Source organism: Saccostrea cucullata, unplaced genomic scaffold, assembly GCF_032062105.1.
Source record: "Saccostrea cucullata isolate Sc308-1 unplaced genomic scaffold, CSIRO_AGI_Scuc_v1 ctg2877, whole genome shotgun sequence".
Lineage (NCBI taxonomy): Eukaryota > Metazoa > Mollusca > Bivalvia > Ostreida > Ostreidae > Saccostrea > Saccostrea cuccullata.
The window spans coordinates 181,258-201,604 of NW_026922805.1; positions in this window are offsets into that span (position 1 = coordinate 181,258).

Sequence of the window (20,347 nt, forward strand, 5' to 3'; positions counted from 1 at the left end):
GAAAAGAAAGAAGAAAGTAAAAAAGAAAGTTAAGGTAAAGAAAAATAAATAGAAATGGAGATGTTACCTTCTTTCTTTTTCATTCTAATAGTTTTGATCACCTCCTGGAATTGTAATGGATTAAGCAATATAGATAAAATGAAAAATGTTGTCAAATTTTTTGAAGAAAAAAATTTGACATTATTGCATTGCAAGAAACTCATTGGGACGTTGACTTAATTCAAAATTACAAATATATATGGAACGGAAAAATTATATACAGTAATTTTGTTGGGCCAGCCAGAGGTGTAGCTTTTTTAATAAAGAATAATATCAATTCGAATGTAGATTTTGTTCAAAGTTTTGATGGAAGATTTTTACATGTAAGATATAGAGAAAATGGTGAAATTATTGACATCATCAACATATATGCACCAAATGATACTAAAGAAAGAACAATGTCTTTTCAAAGAATTTTGAAAGTTATACCTGTTACAAAAAATCTTATAATTATGGGAGATTTTAATAACACACTTAGTGAAGATAATAGATGTGGAAAAACCAGTCATAAATATGACTAGAGTTATAAAGCATTGATAGAAATAATGAACAAGTTTCATGTTATTGATATATGGAGAAAAAGAAACGAAAGAGAGCTTGTATTTTCATGGAAACGTATTATTGAAGAGAATCTTATACAATGCAGAATTGATTATATATTGGTCTCTAACGATCTACGTATGTTTGTTAAGAATATTGTGTATTCTAATACACCTTTTAGTGATCATTCAGTGGAAGTTTTATACTTTAGTACTGATGTGTGTGAAAGAGGCCTAGGTGTATGGATTCATAATTATTATTTATTGTCGGATGATATATATACAAACAAAGAATAATAGAGATTATTGAACAGGAAAAGTGTTGTCAGTTATATAATAATTCATTATTAGTTTGGTGGGATAATTTGAAATATAAGATAAAGAAATTTTCACAATGTTATAGCAAGACGAAAGTAAAGGAAAAGAATAGAGAATTTTATAGAATTAAAAATGCTTTACAGAGAATGTCCCAAAATATTGCAAATGGTAGTAACACTGATATAGAAAAATATGAAGCATTAAAAAAGGATTTGGCAGAATTAGAAAATGAAAAATGCAGATGAGCTATTTTGAGGTCTAAAGTTCGAATGAGCAAATGAGTCAGATAGATGCACAAAGTATTTTTTGAATTAAAAAAAAAAAATAAGAGACGAGAGTTTAATACAGTTAAAGAATTAATTAATGAGGATGAGATTATTAAGACTGACACTGATTCTATTTTAGATTAACAGTATCAACTTTATTCTAATCAATATTCTTCAGTTACAATTGAAAGTGAAAGTAAGGACAAGCTTTTATCTTTTGTTGACAAAAAACTTAATGAAACAGATGTTGACATGTGTGAACAGGCTATTGACTGTGATGAAATAGATAAGGCTGTTAAAGGAATGTCAAATAACAAAAGTCCAGGTTCAGATGGGTTAACTGTTGAATTTTACAAAATGTTTTACCACAACTCTCGTCTGTTTTATTTGAAATTTTTTAAGAGATAGAGATGCAAGGACATTTGTCACATTCTATGAAGATGGGTATTATTACATTGATATACAAGAAAAAAGGTGACAAACGATGTTTAAAAAATTGGAGACCAATTAGCCTACTTAAGGTCAAGATCTAGTAAATGAAAGATGCCTACAGATTTAACAAACTTGAGAAATAAATTCCTTTATTTATACTTTACAACTTTAGCTTGGTCGAATAAGGTGTTTCGGGGCATAATTTGTAGGAAAACAAGATGAAAAACTGTATTTTAAACTGTCATTTTCAATGAAAAATTAAGAAAACCAGTCATGAATATTGGAGTTTTTTTCGTATTCGGCAAAGGAAATGTATCCAGATTGCCTACAGTCTCTCAGAAAACGGTAATTAGTATGTTCATGACCTCTTCTTAAAATCAATATCAAATTTAATAAATGTATCCGGTTTACTTTTCATATGATTTTAAATTGAATGACTTGAAAAAACCCTATTTTCTACATAATTCTGCTAAAGCCGTAAAGTACGGGAAAAGAAAAAAAAGTTGAAACGGATTATGACGTCATAATGGATCTAGCACCAAAAAATCAGTCTAAAGTTATTTACTAGATCTTGACCTTAATGTTGACTATTAGATAATAGCGAGAGTGATGGCCAATAGGCTAAAATTTGTATTGCCAAACATTGTATCAGAAAATCAAACTTGTTGTGTTATTGGTAAAGATATTGCTGATACGTTGATCAGTATGAGATATTATAGATATGGTTGGAATGGATAATTTAGAAGGATATATGATTAAAATAGATCAAGAAAAGGCTTTTGACAGAGTAAGTCATGTTTATTTATTTGATGTTTTGAAAGTTTTTGGATTTGGACCAATTTTTAGAAAATGGATTAGTATATTCTATACAGATATTTACAGAAGTGTAAAGAGTAATGGATTTTTAACCAAATATTTTCCGATTAAAAACTCTGTTAGACAAGGTTGTCTTATTTCTGCATTATTGTATGTATTTTCATCGGAACCTTTAAGTTGTTATATAAAAAGTAATACAAGCATTTTAGGAATTCCTATACCAAATGTCTAATGAATGTGCATTGATGTTTCAACATGCTGATGACACAACTCTGGCAACATGTGAGAAGAAATCTATTTTTTGAAATTTTGAAAATGTTTGATTTATATGGAAAAGCTTCTGGTGCAAAAATCAACAAACAAAAATCTGAAATAATGTGTATAGGAACTGCAAAGTTATTGAAGCATGAAAAAGATTTACTATGTATTTCAGAAACAAATGTAATGAAAATTTTATGTATATATTTTGGAAAGAACAAACAGGAATGTGAAAACCTTAATTGGAGAGACAAAGTGCAGAAAAAAAAATAATTATTAATTTTTTGGAGATTAAGAAAGTTAACAATTCAAGGAAGGGCAATAGTTATAAATACATTATTTATGTCAAAATTGTGGCATTTTTTAAGTGTGAAATCAAAGCCTAAATGGGCTATAGAAAGTATTTATAGGGAATGTACACACTTTTGGTGGAATTATGGTAAACATTTAGTCGCATACAAAACGATAATTGGAGAAAAAAGGGAAGGTGGTTTGAATGTTATTGATATATATGTTAAAATGTTGGCCTTCAGACTGAAGATTTTAGAAAAAGATTGGTGCAATAAAAAAAAACTTTTTATGGAAGTTAACATGTAGGTATTTTTTGTTAAAAATTTGTGGTTTGAGAGCCGGATATGGATTATTTTTATTGAGATTTAATAAGAAAGATCTTCAGTTTCTTCCTCAGTACTATAAGGAGATGATGGAAGCATGGTGTGCTATAGAAGATAGTATAGAATATAAGAAAGATAAGAATGATAATATGATTATTGTTTATTTTGTAATCCACAAATTGTTACAAATAGTAAGATGTTGAAATGGGATCTTTTTATAAGATCAGGTATTTCGCATGTAAAAGACATTACTTATGAGGTTATACCTGGTTTTCTACCTGTTTCCTGTATTATAGAAATTATTCAAGGGGAGAATCCTGATATAGATGTCAAAACTATCAAAGACAATTATATTTGTTTGAAATCAGTAATTCCAGATGAATGGAGAAAATATGTTTGTGAAACTGAATATACAAGAAATAATTTTGTACCTGATTTTCGAATCAAATTCAAAGATCAAAATATTGCATTCAATTCCTGTACTGTACGGATATTTTATAGATTACTTATTGCAAAGCTTTTTTACACCCTGTTTCAGACCAATTCTGGTGTAATAAATTTCAAATGGTTAATCAAAATGACATAAAACAAAGATGGTTGATTTTATGGGAACCATTTAAACCGCCAGATATTATAGAAATAGACTTTAAAGTTTTTCATAATATTATCTTTACGAATGAAAAATTATCTAAAATCGGGAAGATCAAATCTAAAGTTTGTGCTCTTTGTGAATCAGGTACTGAGGACATGTTTCACCTATTTTTTAGAATGTAAAGAACTACAAGATCTTAAGAAGAATTGTGTTATTTATCATCTAGAATCGTTCTTGAAAGACTGTTAAAATAGTGTATATAATACCTTGAATTTTGAAAATATTTTTCTAAACGGTTTTTCAATGATACTCAAACATGTCAATATTTTCTTTCTGAATTTTTTTTCTTTCAATGTGTAGAATTTCAATTTACAAAAGAAGACAAATATATTTACAAAGTGCCAAGTTATGGACGATTTCCTGATTTTAAAATGCAATTTTGTCGCCCCTTTTTTTCGAAAATAGCTAAAGTTATAAACTGGAAACTTATTGGAGACAATGTTCGTGACTTTTAGGTTAGCAGAATCACCTTTTTGTGTGTCGTCAGTACTTCCGGTCGCCAACAGAATCAAAATTAAAAAATCCGTATTTTCTAACTTTTTTGTTTTTCAATATTTTTCATTTAGTTTTGGAATGTTAATAGAAACCCTTCTTATATTGTTTAGTGTAAAATTTGTTTGAATATTGATAAATCCAAACTCTAGATATTAACATTTAAAAATCTGAAGCGGGTCCGAAATGGCGGCTGTCTGTGTCAACTCCGATATTTCGCAAAAGGGGTTAACGGAGGCAGCTGAGCGTTTGCTTGAACGAAAGTAACATAAGGACAAATGAAATGTAAAGGAATACTTGGATTGTCACGTCGTATTTACGTTGCAATTCTTTGTCAAACTAAGTCCTTCTTAAACGTCCTCTATAATTAGTTTTGGCTGGTTCTCAAAGTAAAAAAAGAAAAGACTAAATGTGCAAATGAAATTCGATACTTAAAAACTTCTGATTTGCACCACGGAAAAACAGATCTTAAATCATACTTATAAGTTATAGTTTTTCAAGAAAGAATACAAATGAATACAGGAAGTACCCGGTATAGAACTTAACCAATGTTTGTCCAATGCACACTTGTGCCATATAAAACTTATAGAAAGATGCACACGTTCACGTTGCATCATTTGCAGTTAATGTTAACATTCTTGACTCAAAGATCTTATTCAATTTTTTGAGCACAAATGGTATCCAATTCCTTGACCGTCGTAAGGCGAGCCTTGTTTTTCGGCGAAACAATTCAACCTTTTCATGAAATTTTAAAAAGTTAAAATTCATAGCCGTTTCACTGCTTTAGTGTTACTTGCTTGCAAATGATATGGAATTTGTAAAATGTGTTAAATATACTTTCTAATCGTCAAATTTTAGGCTATAAGAACGTATTTTTATATCATTGAAGCTATAACACCTATTAAGTAGAACATTGCAAAGAAAAGGCTAGAGGATTAACTCGTGGCGTATTGCGCGAAATTATAAAAAAAAGTGACTTTCATGACCTTTCATAATTCAAAGACAAAAGCACTGTTATACAGAGGTATATATACAAGAAGATTTAGAGCAGGCAGAGGTCCCAATAGCGTAACATCTACCACGTTGGGTTTTCATGCTGGCGACTTGGATTCAATCCCCTTTGTTGCAATATTTTTTTTTTACTATTTCAGATCGATTTTACGTTTTTTTTCCCGGAATCAGACGGAAGACCTCTCGTTGCTCGCAACGAGATCGTTTCTAGTTAAGGTCTTCTGTTTCCAACGGAAGACCTTATTGTTTTCGTTCTGTTTCTTTTTCCCTCTTCTTATTATTATTATTAGGGTCTTCCGTCTTCAGCGGAAGACCCTTCTATTATTCTTCGGTTTCTTTTTCACTTTTATTATTTTTTTTTCTATTTTTTCCTTACCAATTTTGTGCAGAGGATTTCTCGGAGATGGCTCGATCGATTTTGTTCAAGTTTCAGAGATTATTTATTTCTATCTGAAGTTTGTACCCGTAACTTCATTTTGAAAAATTCACTTCCGGTCGGAAGTTATCGCACTTTGATCGAAAATTAGATTACCTCCTTGTCTGTGATGGAACTCAAAAATGGTTCAAGCTACAAAGCTGAAATTTTCAGGGATGATAGAGGACATGTTGCCATATTGCACTTGGGTCAGGATATTTTCCGGAAGTGTCTAGTATGGAAGATCGCTAGGGGTCAAAAATTGGGACACGAATCATGACTGATTTTGGGAGACATTTTGCATTGTATCTTTTAAAGTATAAATATTTTGTTTAAACATACTGAACATCATTTGTGCAAAATGACAAGATCGTTCATATGATATCAAGAAAAAAGTGCTGAGTTATCACATTAAGGGCTGAGAGGGGCCAAAAGTCTTCAATTGATAATTCTTAAGCAGTCAGTATTTTGTTATACATTACTGAGGCAGAAATGTTTATCTCAACAATCTATAACTACATATCTTGATTTTTATGTCGTATGGTATATAATTAGGGGAAAAGGGGCCAGAATGCAAAATCTTTGACGCTTTATATCTCAAAAGTGAGAAATATTCTGATACGTAATATTGTACAACAGATGTTTAAAATAATGTTCTGAACAATATGCAACCTTTCATTTTTCGCGAAATGTCCCCATTAGGGAGTTAAAGGGTTGGCCTCTAAATATTTCTTTTGCAAATAACACGAAAACGAGACAGAATCTCTGAATAGTTGTTGAACCAAAAGTGTTCAAAATCCTAATAGCTTTAAGATGAGATCAAGAAAAAGGGGCTGGACACACAAATTAAGGGCCGAGAGGGGCCAAAGGTCTTTAATCGATAACTCTTTAGCAGTCAATATTTTGTTATACTGTACTGAAGCAAAAATGTTTGTCTCAACAATCTACAACTATATATTATGATTTTCATGTCGTATGGTGCATAATAAGGGGCCATAAGGGGCCATAAGGGGCCAGAATGCTAAATCTTTGACGCTTTATATCTCGAAAGTGAGAAATATTTTGACAAGCAATATTGAACAAAAGATGTTCAAAATAATATTCTGAACAATGTACAACTTTTTATTTTTCGCTTAACGTCCCCATTAAGGAGTTGAAGGGTTCGTACCTTAATATATCATTTGCAAATAACTTGAAAACGGAAGAGAATCTCTGAATAGTTGTCGAACAAAAAATGTTCAAAATCCTAAGAGGTTTAAGATTATATGAAGAAAAAAGGGATGATCCCTAATATTAGGGGGAGGTGAGGGGCCAAAAGTCTAATTTTTAAATCTTTAATGTTCAATGTCTGTTTACAGATTACGGAGGCAAAATCGTTCTTCTTCACAATCTTTTTCATTATTTTAGAATGAAAATCTCAATCAAAATCTTTTCTCATCTTATCAAGAATCGGACGGAAGACCCACTCATTGCTCGCAACGAGATCGTATCTAGTTATTAAGGTCTTACGTCTTCAGCGGAAGACCTTCTTGTTATTCATAGGTTTCTTTTCCACTATTTTTAGTATTAAGGTCTTCCGTCTTCAGCGGAAGACCTTCTTGTTATTCGTTTGTTTCTTTTCCACTGTTTTTAAGGTCTTCCGACTTCCTTCGGAAGACCTTACTGTTTTTCTTATGTTTCCTATTATTATTATTTTTCCCTTTTCATAGTACACGTGTTTTCTCCGAAACCACTGACCCGATTTCAAAGATTTTTTCAGGAATGATGCATTGTTGTAATATCTCCAGACCTTTTTTTCATTTTTTTGAAAATCACTTCCGGTCGCATTTTTTGTCCGATTTTCTTTTTTTAAGTTGTCATTTTGTCCAAGCATCTTCTTGTAAACCACTCAAGATTGAATCATGATATTTTCAGGGATTATAAAACATCTTATTGAGTTATGCATGACGTCTTTTAATTTCGCATCCGTCACTTCCGGTCGACACAGGAAGTGATGTTTAATTTTAAGATTTTTTAAAAAATTTAACGGGATTGATTAAAGGCAAATAGAACATATATTTTTATTCACAATCCTCAACAAAAAGCATCCATCAGAAGTACTTCCGGTATAAACCGGAAGTACTCGAAAATTCAAAGTTCTTCCTTTGAATCAAAATAAATCAAATAAAACGATTGAATTTGAGTTTTTCAATTTTTTCTGGCTTGCTGACTGTGATGTCAGCCGGAAATAATGCCGGAATTGTCAAAAGTCGTCAAATGACGTCACTTCCGGTCAAAACGCGTAATTACTTTTGCACCGAGTATAGTTTGGCAAGAAATATACAACAAAAGTTGTGCGTAATTATGAGAGCTTTCATATAAGATTAAGGAAAAGGGGCTGGCCCCTATAATTAGGCCAGGGGTAAATAGATCATAAACGTTTTTTTTTCTGAGAGCTAAAAATATTAATTTTTTTAATGGTAACAGTTATACCAGAGACCTTATATACTAGTATATAGGTCCCTGGTTATACTATGAAAAATTTTATCTGAAATCATTTCGAATTGATGAAAAACCCTGTCATTTGGTATAAAGATAAACAAACTCCAAACTATATTTGTTTTTTACAAAACAAATATGTGGGAAACCTTACATGGACAAGTTGTCTAGCTACTGTAGCCAGCCAAGCCTTTACTGTGCCACTAACGCACAGTTTTAGCAGGGACCTATATACTAACATAGGTCCCTGGTTATAGTTGATGCATCAGTAAGATATAGTGTTGATTCGGTGTTTCTCTGTTTTCTTTTTATGCAAGTACATTTAAAATGTGATGTATGTACACAACAAAAGGTGAAATCAAAATGGGTTTTTTCTGCATTTGTATAGGTGTAAACAACGCGCGGCATTGTGGGAAACGGGAAGATACTAAAGACTTGATATGCTAAAATCCTGATTCACCTGATTAAAAATTGTCAGTAATATTCCAAACAAATGAATTCTTGTATAACATAATGCATCATAGTCAAAGGTCTTTAAAATAAGACATTTTAAGTACTCAATATTATCATTTAATTTAAAATAAAAACATCGGGTAATTTCAGGTCTTTAGTACATCCGGGTTTCAGTGCGTCCCATCGAAATCGGCAAATCGGACACATGTTGATCATGTTTACAAAGTGAAGTTGAGGATTTTCTCACCATACAAGCCGTATGTAAACATGCACGGACATTTTATCTGCAGCTCAAAGTACTTTATCAATCCTCTGAAGCATTATTCTAAGCAAAATTATCCGATTTATATATTCTTGTGTGAATTGTTTACGAGGAAATTCCGACTGTCACAGTAATAAACAAGGATGAACACTCTTGACTCTGTTTCGGATTCCCCAGTGATAATTGTATCGAATGATTAAAGAGCTGACGGTTACATTTTAATTTATGATTGGCGTGGACCATGGGAATGAATTCGAAGGTAAGATTTTTGTGTACCTAAAATTTACATTATATTACTATGGCAGCTTAGAGCATTTATCAGCTGTCGATATTTTAGAAATACACAGACACAGCGATATATTAACTGTTTTACAGTTCAGACGCTCTCAGTTAGCCTTTTAAAATCCCCACAGCTTTAAATTTTATTTAAATATGTGTGAGCATGTAATTTCAACAAGACTTGCTTTCAACATGTTCAAAACAAAATGTTTTTCAACTAATAATATGTTGACGGGTGTGATGTTAGGGTACGATAAGCATGGTAAGGGCAGATACTTATTCACTTTTAATTTAGATCAGGCTTGTCAAACCGCACTAGACATTTGGTGCATCGATGCATGTTCACATGGACTGAGTTCAATTCAAATTATTTTAATTCGAATTAATTTACTGCGCATTAAATTACTTTGCATTAGCTCCTTGTGAACACTAACATGACTAAGGTAAGCTAATTCCAATTAAATTTTGAGGCATGTGAAATGGCAAAATTAAGTCAAATGCTACATGTTGGTGGTCAGCTTTAAGTACTTGTGCTATTTTTGAGTGAAAAACTAAGGAAAATATAGTGTTAATCACTAAAATGTGAAAACAGACACTGTGACATTATGTCAAATACATCTGTTTATGCCTAAGGTGACATGATTTGTAAATGATGTCATAAAAGCCTAACTGAAGCCTGCATGACTGTCAAAGTAAAATTTTTATTCGATTTGGTTACTTTGCATTATAATTAGCTGTCATGTGAACACAGTTTGATTCGCATTAGTTTGATTTGCATTTAATTTAGTTTACTTCGCAATAATTTTCTTAGTTAAATTGCAAAAGAAATTTGTAAAAAAAAAATGTATTTAGTAGAGTTTGCTTTTTCTGTGATAAGGCTGCAGAAATGGTTTGTTTGTTAATTAGTCTATTGAAAATTTTTCAGTCATTTTATGATGCCACAACTTGGGATAGTAAGCTGCAAATATAGACTTGTACTCAGCACTTATTGCCTTTGAGAAGTAAGGGATCCTTTTCGTGCCAACACCCACACCTACTGTGACACAGAATCTCAATTTATACAGTCTCTTGGAGTAACCTGTCTCTAGCATTTAGCAGTAAGTATCAGCTTCTTATTGATACTTTGATTGATAATGTTATCATGAGAATCTCACTCATTCACTCATTTAATATATACTGGTGAATAGCTTCAATATGGACCTTTACTTGGAACTCAGGGTCATTATCCTAACATCTACTGTGAGGTTTTTAGGGTCTAATTCACTACAAATGTTGGGTGCATGGTTAGGGAACATAACTGCGTACATGTTTTTGTCTTAGGTTTGATGCAGTGAATTAAAATCAAGCCCACCTTCATGATTATACATAGCGATTGCCCTACCACTAGGCTACCATAACAGACAATGATGTATTTGGGTTATATAGTAAAAAACGCTTAGGCAAACACTTATAATGAAAAGAAGCTTATCGAAAATTGAATTTTATTCCCAGTCTTTTTAAAATATATATGGAAAACTAAATGGTGTCCTGATAAGGCAATTTGTTAAAGTGTGTTAGGAACAATGTGCTAACACAGTGTTCTCAACACTGTTAGGCTAAGGCAACGTAGAACAACATGCAGTTGTGCTGATGCTCAACATGCTGCCATGCTAAGGCCATTCCAAGTTTTTTCTATGTTTAGCATCCATGTGCTCCTTGGTTTTTGACACCCCATGTTAGAAAAAACACACAACATCAGGAGTCCTGAATTTGATTAATTTAGGCAAAATTGTTGAATTTGTCAATTTCTCCAAATAATTCTGTACAGTAAGTTATATTTGGTGTATTGTAAGCATTTATTCCCTGTGTTTTATGTTTTGACTTCTGTGTTGTTGTTTTTTTGCAAATAGATTGGTAGGTTTTTGAAAGATGGGTGGGCGCTAAAAAAAAAAAATTGGAATGGCCTAATAAACTTTATCAATCTATTTGTGTAAGCTTAGGCTAGTGTAAACAGCCTGCTGAAACTTTGTTACAAACGCACTAAGTACATTGTCACCGTGTTGTCAAAGCACACTACCCCTCATAAGCGTGATAGCACATTTTTCTTCACGCTAGCATGTAAGTGTCTTAAAAAATTAGCATGCTGTCATAAACTTAGACATGGTTTTTAAATGGCTAGAGCACATTTTATTTGCGCTAGCCATTGTTTTTATGCGATGCTGTTTTGTCACTTCATTAGTGCATTGTTCCTAAAGTGCTGAACACCTTTATGAATGGCCTTATCCTACACATAAAAAATCATAACCAGATACCATCTTTCTGACTGATTAGTCGGTTAATAACTGTTAACCATTACCATTCCTAAAAAATTTTGACATGAACAAGTTATGACATACCCTTTATTTGAAATCATGAAAAACTAAAATGTTATTTATTACATCCTAAATGACTGCCTGTAAACCTAAATTTATAAATGATTATAGAGTAGTTTTACAAATAATACACATGCAGAAATGTGAATATACATTTTTATGATAGGCAACAGCGTTTTGTCGGACCAAAAACCAATTTTTCCCCGAGGCCGTTAGGCCAAAAGGGAGACATTTGGTTTTAAAAGGGGACAAAACGCATTTTTCCCTAAACTCTGTCAATAAATGTTTTGTTATACCTTTCATTTTTTATATTTTTTTACATACATGTATTTTGTACTATTTCCAAGTAAATTAGATCTGTCATTGTTTAAAACCAAAGAATGAAAAAGAGATTAAGCTCCGCCCATTCTGTGACGTAAGATAACACTCCCCAGCGGTCCAAATCATTTTTTTATGCCCGCTCAGCAAAACATTAAAAATGTTAGCTTTTTTTTGTATAATTTGTATAGGAAAATTTTTTAAAGGGATAACAATATTTATAACTAAGTTTGATGGTTTATCTTATCTGATAAGTTTACTTTTAAAAAAAACAATTTCTTTTGATAGGTGTGACTGTCATCTGGTACTAAATTTGATGCCAACATGATCATATTTCCCAAAAAGCCTCTTTGGGAAACAAAAGAATAAACAGCAAATAAATTGAAACAATCAACTGAATCAAGTCTCAGTTTAAGAAGATGATTTTTAAAAAAATAATTTAAATTTTTTTGAAAAAACATAAATCCAAAAATATGATTATATCAATTGCTTTCAGTTTTTAAAAATTAAAAAATTGTTGAAAATCTAAAATTTTTTAATTTGGAATAAATGTTTTTTAAATATTTTAATCTTGCATGTTTACATCTGATTGAGGTTTCCCCTTCCAAGGGAAACTAAAATTTTAATGGTAAAGATGATGAGGTCTGTCTTCAGTGGAATATATAAGATCAATATGTGTATTTTTAATATAATTGAAGGGAAAATTGCTATCTTGGCATAAAAACTAAACATTTAAAAAAATGTGCATATTAGAACAAAGGACAGTTATTTTAAACACAAAATAAAGGGAAAAGTCCGTCACATTTCAAAATAAAAAAGCACAAATCGGGTTTTCAGTTTAGCCAATGAGCTAAAGTGTAGAATTTTTAAATTAATTTTACCTTTTTAAATTCTTCAGAATTTCATTTCCTTTTAAACAACTGGCAAAATTTTTTCAACTTCACAAGCATTCTTTAGTGAAATTCTGTGATTTAGTATTTCATAAATTAAACCAACCAGCATTTTTCTTAAAAATTTTTTAAAAGAAACATAATATTTTCAGTGAGAAGGCTACATGTGCTGTGAACACATTTCTTCTGGAAAGGGAGCACGTGGCCTCGCTATGGGTTTTAAAAAACCCTCGGGGGGTTTTTAAAATGTTCACACCTTTTCTGCAATATCTTTTTACATGTTAATATTTTTAAAACATTAAAACAAAAATTTGAAAAATTCACATCTTTTAAAAAGGGTATCAACTATAAAGGGCTTGCCCCTATAATTAAGGACTTGGAGGCACCAAAAATTTTTTTCCCTTTAAAATCTGAAAAAAAAAATTGAATTTGAATACGTCAAAAAGCAAAGTTGTTCAAAATGTCAACTTAATCTATTGAATTTGTCAAAATGCGTCTGGTACGTCGCTTCCGGTCAAACCGAAAGTCATCAGAAAGTCATATTTTTATAAAATTTTACAAGGTTTTTGGGGAAAAAATTTTCATGAAGGCATTAAAAATTTAATTTTTTTCAATTCACTACTTTTTTCAAACCAGAAGTAGCCAAAAAAGCTTATTTTGAAGGTTTTGACTCAAAATTGAAATTATAAAGCACTGGAGACAACTTAGCTCATTGCTTTCTTTTTGTAAACGTCCTTCCGGCAAAACAGGACGGAAGACCTCTCGTTGCTTTGCAAAGAGCTTGCTCTAGTTCTTCTTATTTTTTTTTTTAATTTTTTGCACGCGATTTCTCAAAAACGGCTCGTTAGATTTTTATGAAACTTCAGGTCTGATGAACATAAAAAAATTTCGATACTCTTTTTTATTTTGATGATACTTCCGGTGGAATTTTGAGTTTTTGTGATTATTAAGGGTCAGTTTGTCCGTCGCTCTTCTTAAAAACCGCTCATCACAGGAAATGAAACCTTTTCAAAAATAGAGCAACATATGAATTTGCATTGTGTTTTAATTTCACCGGAAAACTGAGAAAAGCTCGGTATTGAAAAAAATCAAATTTAGTGTTTCAAACTTTCTAACACTTTTACTATTATACTTTTTCATGTAAATATTTTTTTAAAACATATAGAAAAAAAGTTGTGAAGAATTTTGAGATCTTTTAATTGATATCTAAAAATACCCCCAAAATAAGGGATTTAGAGGGGCCAAAAGTTTTTACTTATATCTCAAAAGTATTGAGAATTTGTAAACTAAAGAAACAAAATTGTTTAAAATGTCAAGCCTAATTATTTGTGTCATCAAAATACGTCCAGCGTCGTCACTTCCGGGAAAAACCCTAAGTAGTGAAAAACCTATTTTTCCTTCTTGTCAAATTTTTGGGTAACATATTTCTGGGGGCATAAAGATTAATTTTCCGCCCGTCGTCATCACTTCCGGTTACCCCCAATGGGAAAATTTTGGATTTTTGCATTTATTAACATAGCTTTGAGGTTCAAATCATTTTTTGGCGTTATTTCTCATTTTTGTTAAAAATATATCTACTTCCGGTCAAACGGCGGAAGCCCTGTTTTTGCAACACTGGCTGTTATTATTATTTTTTTTTTTTTACCAATTTTGTGCACCAAAATTTTTATAAAACTTTTTAGGGCTATAACATAAAAAAACTGAAAGTAATTTTTTTTTTTTGATGACGTCATTTCCGGTTTTGAGATTTCAGCGATTTAGTATTTTCAGGGGTCTCATTGTCCATCATTTTTCTCGAAAAAGCCTTAAGACAAAACATGAGATTTTCAGAGATGATAGAGCAAAGTGTGCTCTTTTGTCACACACCACTCTTTTTCTCCAGAAGGCCGCCGTCGGCGCTCGTTATGGCTCGAAAAAAATCCTATCGAGGACTTAGAAATTTTTTACACCTTTTCTTCAATATCTTTTTACATGTTAACTTTTAAAAAAACATATAAACAAAAATTGTAAAGATCTCCCCTTTTCTAATGACATCAACGGTAAGGGGCTGGCCCCTTATATAAAGGACCATAAGTGGCCAAAAATTTTTCTTTTTATATCTCAAAAAGTATTAGAATTTGTAATAGTAAAGAAGCAAAGTTGTTCAAAATGTCGAGTTTTATCTCATAGTGTCGTCAAAATAGTCGGGGAGTCATTTCCGGTAAAACCCGGGAAATTTCAAAAATTTTTTTTGCCGTTTTTAAAGGGTTTTTTGGGAAATATGCACGGAAGTTAAAAATCTTATTTTCTGTCAGTCGACATCATTTCCCGGGTAAAAGGGAAAAGTAGCCAAAAATGTCTTATTATTGCAATAATTAATATAGTTTTGGGAGAATTAAACCATTTTTAACTTCATTACTCATTTTTTTGAAAAATGAAAGTTGCAGATGTATTCCGGAAAAACAGGACGGAAGCCTACCGTTGTTAGAACGAGCTGGGTCTAGTTAGTATTATTTTTCTTCCAACCGATTTTGAGCAAGCTTTCCCAGGAAACGGCTGTCCATCTATACCAAACTTTTAGATCTGAAAGATATTTAATTGATCTTGATATTTTTTTTTTTTTTTGATCATCTCACTTCCGGTCGATTTTCTGATTTTCAGAGGGTCGGCTTGTCCACGAAACTCCTCCGAAACGACTTAAGATATCGATTTAAATTTTCAGTGAAAGTAAAGGAAGGTTTAGTGAGTTGTAATTGGGTCTCCAAATTTTTTAGTTAAGGTCTTAGTTTCCAACGGAAGACCTTATTGCGTTCGGTTTTTTTTTCCCATTTTTTTTTTTTTCTTACCGATTTTTTTTGGAAATGGCTCGAGAGATTTTCACCAAACTTTCAGATCTGATAAATTCATCTGAACCTTGTCGGAAATTTTAGTCGTTGATGACGTCACTTCCGGTGTGAAAATTTTACGCTTTTTTTAGGGGGTTGGCTTGTCCTGGAAACTCCTCCGAAACACTTTAGATAAAAAAGATTTTCAGTGAAAGTAAAAGAAGGTTTGCTGAGTTGCAGGCAGGCGTACAAATCTTTCTCCCGCGAAAGGCGCCGAAGCTTGGTAGAGCCAAAAAAATGTCTCAGGAACATCTCACAAAATTTGACACGTTTTGTTTTTTCTTCGTGAATTTTCATAATTTGTTAAAACATATAGTAGAAAAGTTGTGAGTTTTAAAAGACCTTTCATTTGAAATCGAAAAAAAACAAACCCCTTAAATGAGTGGCTCAGGGTCAAAAAAAATTTTTATCTATAACCCTCTTTTAATCAATATATTGTTTTACATTTCTGAAGCAAAAGTATTCATCTTAACGATCTGCAACAATATATTATAACATTTTGATCATATGTTACGTAATTAGGGGTCACAACCAGATGAAATCTTTGACACTTAATATATCTCGAAAAGGGGGAATATTTTGACAAGCAATATTGTACAAAAGATGGTCAGAATAATGTTCTAAACAATATTATACGTTGAATTTTTGTAAAATTGCCCCACAAGGACTTGTAGGGGTGGCCCCTAAATAATTCAATTAGCATATCTCCACAACGAAAAGAAATCTCTGAATAGGTATTGAACAAAAAGTCTTTGAAATCATATGACCTTTCATATGATTTAAAGAAAAGGGGGCTAGCCCCTATCAGTAGGGGCTCAGAAGGGTAAAAGTTTTTCATCTTTCACTCTTTTATGATCAATATTTTGTTATACATTACAGAAGCAAAGATATTCAATTTAAAGGCCGGATCTGACCTAGATAAATATCCACACGGACAGCAATTAAGCATATTAGGGAGCTGGCCACACCCCCCCATCTGATAAGACTGCAGAGTTATGCTATTAATAGATTAGCAGCTTGCCACTTACACGTGCTTAAAATAAGACAACAAAGATTGTGCAAATACATAGATATTTTAATTATTTCTACGTTTAGAAAAGACATGTTTTATGTAACGCCACCAAATGTTTTTCCTGAACTGAAATTTTTGTTTTTTATAGTTCTTTTTCCCAAGTTGCTTACGTGGGGTTTTAGGATTACGTGTGTAAGTGATAGAAGTAATGTCTCTACCCACATTTTCATTCCAGTGACACGTACCAAGGAATGCTCGCACTTTATACTGTTCACTTCCAAAAGCAATCCTTTTATCCTCATATATATTTAAAGTGTTATTAAAACTCTCAACAAAATAAGTATCACGTCCTAATCGAAAATCATCCGGATTTTTATAGATCACTGAATTGATTATAACACCTTTTAATAGTTTTTCTGCAACAGGGTTTTGAATCACCACTCGGGAAGATTCGTAGTTTGGATCCACTTTACATCTTGAGGAAGAATGACATCTTTCATGGTTGTTTTTATAGTGATCTATGATATTGTCTAACATCTCTCTGAGCGTACCCAGTCTCCACCACAGTGTTTGATGGCCCAGTAGAAATGTGTAGAAACGGCATCCGGTTTGTCGTAAATTCCCTTTGGACCACGTTTTACCTTCTCTGTACCGTGGTCCACTTGAAATGGTGGACATGGCCTTCTTAATATTTTTTATGCCATGCCAAATGTCGTTTTGGTTGCAGGTAAATCCATTTTCACGTTCCCTGACTAGTTTGTTAATTGACATATTTCTGTCATGCGTGTGGACGTTGACAGAAACTTGTTTGCTGTCAAGAACCTCGTAAATTTTTTCAGTTCCAATTTTTTCATGTCTCTGGGTAACTGGATCATCAGTGGTCGCAACATGCACACAGTTGAGAACTTTATGCGTTTTTTCTCCTATTGCCACCACACTGGTGTCCTGGGCATTTTTCCGCCACCCATGCCGTGCGTCAGTTATGATGTCAATTCCGTCTAAATTGTCATATAGTCCCACTTCCTCTAGTAAAGCGGTGGGGAATAGAGTCTTCGTACTCTTGCTGGACAAATGTCTTGTACATTTTAAAAAACGAATTCCGTTTTTCTACAGAAAGAACACCATTCCTGCTTCTCTGCAAAATCTAGAATAACAGATGGCAGCATACCACTACACAAGAAAGCATGATTAATTCTTTCATTGATAAGATACTTTCCGTTCGGAAGGTATGGTGAAGATGCCCAAATATACCTGTGTTTTGGACGATCGGTTCTCGAACAACACAGTTTCAAAGAAGTGACATGTCCCCGTTTTGTTGCCTTTTTTACCTCCAATTTTCCTCCACAATGTTTCCCATGTACAGCAGCTACATCCATGAGTTTTTTCACAGAAGGCAGCGATGTCACAAAGAAGTCCTGGTTCACCTGACTTTTCTTAACATTAATATAAGTTCCAGGTGTTTTGGGATGATCGACGTTGGCTACTGACTTCTTCCAGGTAGACAGCAAATTTTCAATGATGTCGGCATTGTTGACAGGTCTACCCAGTTGTTTGACAAACATTTCCCTGACTTCCTGAAGACTTTGCATAATATTAATTTTCTTGTCTTCATTAGCTGGTATTTCTAGCTTAAAAGTTGGAGGACGCTTTCTTTTGTTTTCAGCAACGATATAGTTTCCCAGTAATAATAAAGCTTAGTTAATGACGATTATTCTTTGAATTACTCCTGCTTGTATCTTATATAATATATAATATACATTATCTATACTAAAGGGGGTCATATTTCAGTGGACTGTACCATTTTTTAACAAGTTGTTATCTAATAAAGAAAACATTGACAATTTTGTGAATAATAATTAACGCTTTTAAAATTTATTAGCACTTTACTAATTAAAAAAAGATTTTATAAATTTTGTGGGAATAGTTTTATTTACATTAATGACAGAATAATAACAACGTGGTTGCCCCCACTACCCCCTTTTTTAGGTTTCAGATGGAATTGACCAACTTCCACAGACACATGGAGGGACCTCCCGCCAAATGTCAATAAATCAGCCTAGCTGTGATACAGAGCAGGAGAAGAAGGCTCAGTGGGGAACATCCATTAAACATGTGCATGAGAGAAATACAAGCAGTATCCTAAATATATACATATGTATAATTTATTGAATTCGTCATCTACTTTTATAATTTCCAGTTTTATCAATAAATAAGGAATTATAGTTAATTATATTAAATTAAATGAAATCCAGAGTCCCCTAATAGACCTCTCCCCTGCAAAACTTCCCTCCAAAACAAAACGCGGTCTCAATTTAGCAAAATGGAGGAACAAGAAGAGAAAAGTGTTATTTCATTGAGAGTAAATTCAGAACAAAGGGAAGCCATTATACAATTCTTTAATTTTAATAACTGGGATTTAGATGAGATGAATGGAGAAACTGATAACAATGAGGAGGAGGGCGTGAACTTTGAAAGGACATACAACATCCCGCAAAATGAAGACTGTGAAGAATGTCAAAATTGTTTATGTAAACCATGCATAACTGATGAACGAAATATACAAATGTGGTGGGCATCGGAACCTGTGCCACCAAACACACGGAACAGTTCCCTTTGAAAAGAAAGGTACAAATTCTTTTGGACTATGCTTCTCCATAGAGGTGTGTTTTTGGATGAGATATATAGCTAGGAAAAAAACTGCTTTACCAACATCCAAGATTACGAAACACTGTGTGCCATCGTCGAGATATTTTACCACAATGTGTATTAGAACTTGTAAGGCATTAGTTTCCTAATCCAAAAAATAAGCCATACATGGGGCATCGTTGGAAAAAAAGAAAAAAAATGTCCAAGATTTCTTTTTTAATAGTGTGACTTAATAATTGTGATATTTTCTTTTATTTTGTTTTCCATTTTTTATTTGATTGTTTACTGGGTCTAGCCTTCTGGCAGCCACAGACACGTGTTTACGCTGATAATCCTTGTTATCTCGCCGATGTGATGCTTCACTAAGTGACTGAAACAGCATGACTGACCCAAAGTGATAATTGTTTACACTCTCTATGATCTAATCACGGGCTTTGATTCTAATTTATTACTCGAGGAAAGGATAATAAAAAGGATTGAGGATTATTTTCGGAGTATCTTTGTCTTTCTTTTGAGGTAAGAATATGGCGGCCATTTTAGCATGCGTCAATAGCGACGAGCATTTCCGGTGTAAATGTAAACATTCAGCAGCTGTCCATCAAACTCCAAAGAAATTTGAAATTTCGATCGCCTCAGAATTTTAAATGAATATTATAGACTGTATTAATTTTTTTACACTGTATTTTAATCACCCAAACACATCTGATAACTTAGTTAGATGACTCAACAACTTTCGGAAGGTGTATATTGACGGTATAGATATAATTTCAAAAAAATCTCCTGCGAAGTGAAGAGTGGCAAGAAAGTTGAAATTTCCTCCATTTTTCTCATTGGCTGCTATTTATACCCCAGACCCGCACTTTAACAATTTGCAACAATGTCATATAAAATTTTATTCATATGTTACGTAATTAGGGGTCACAAAAAGCCAGAATGCTAAAT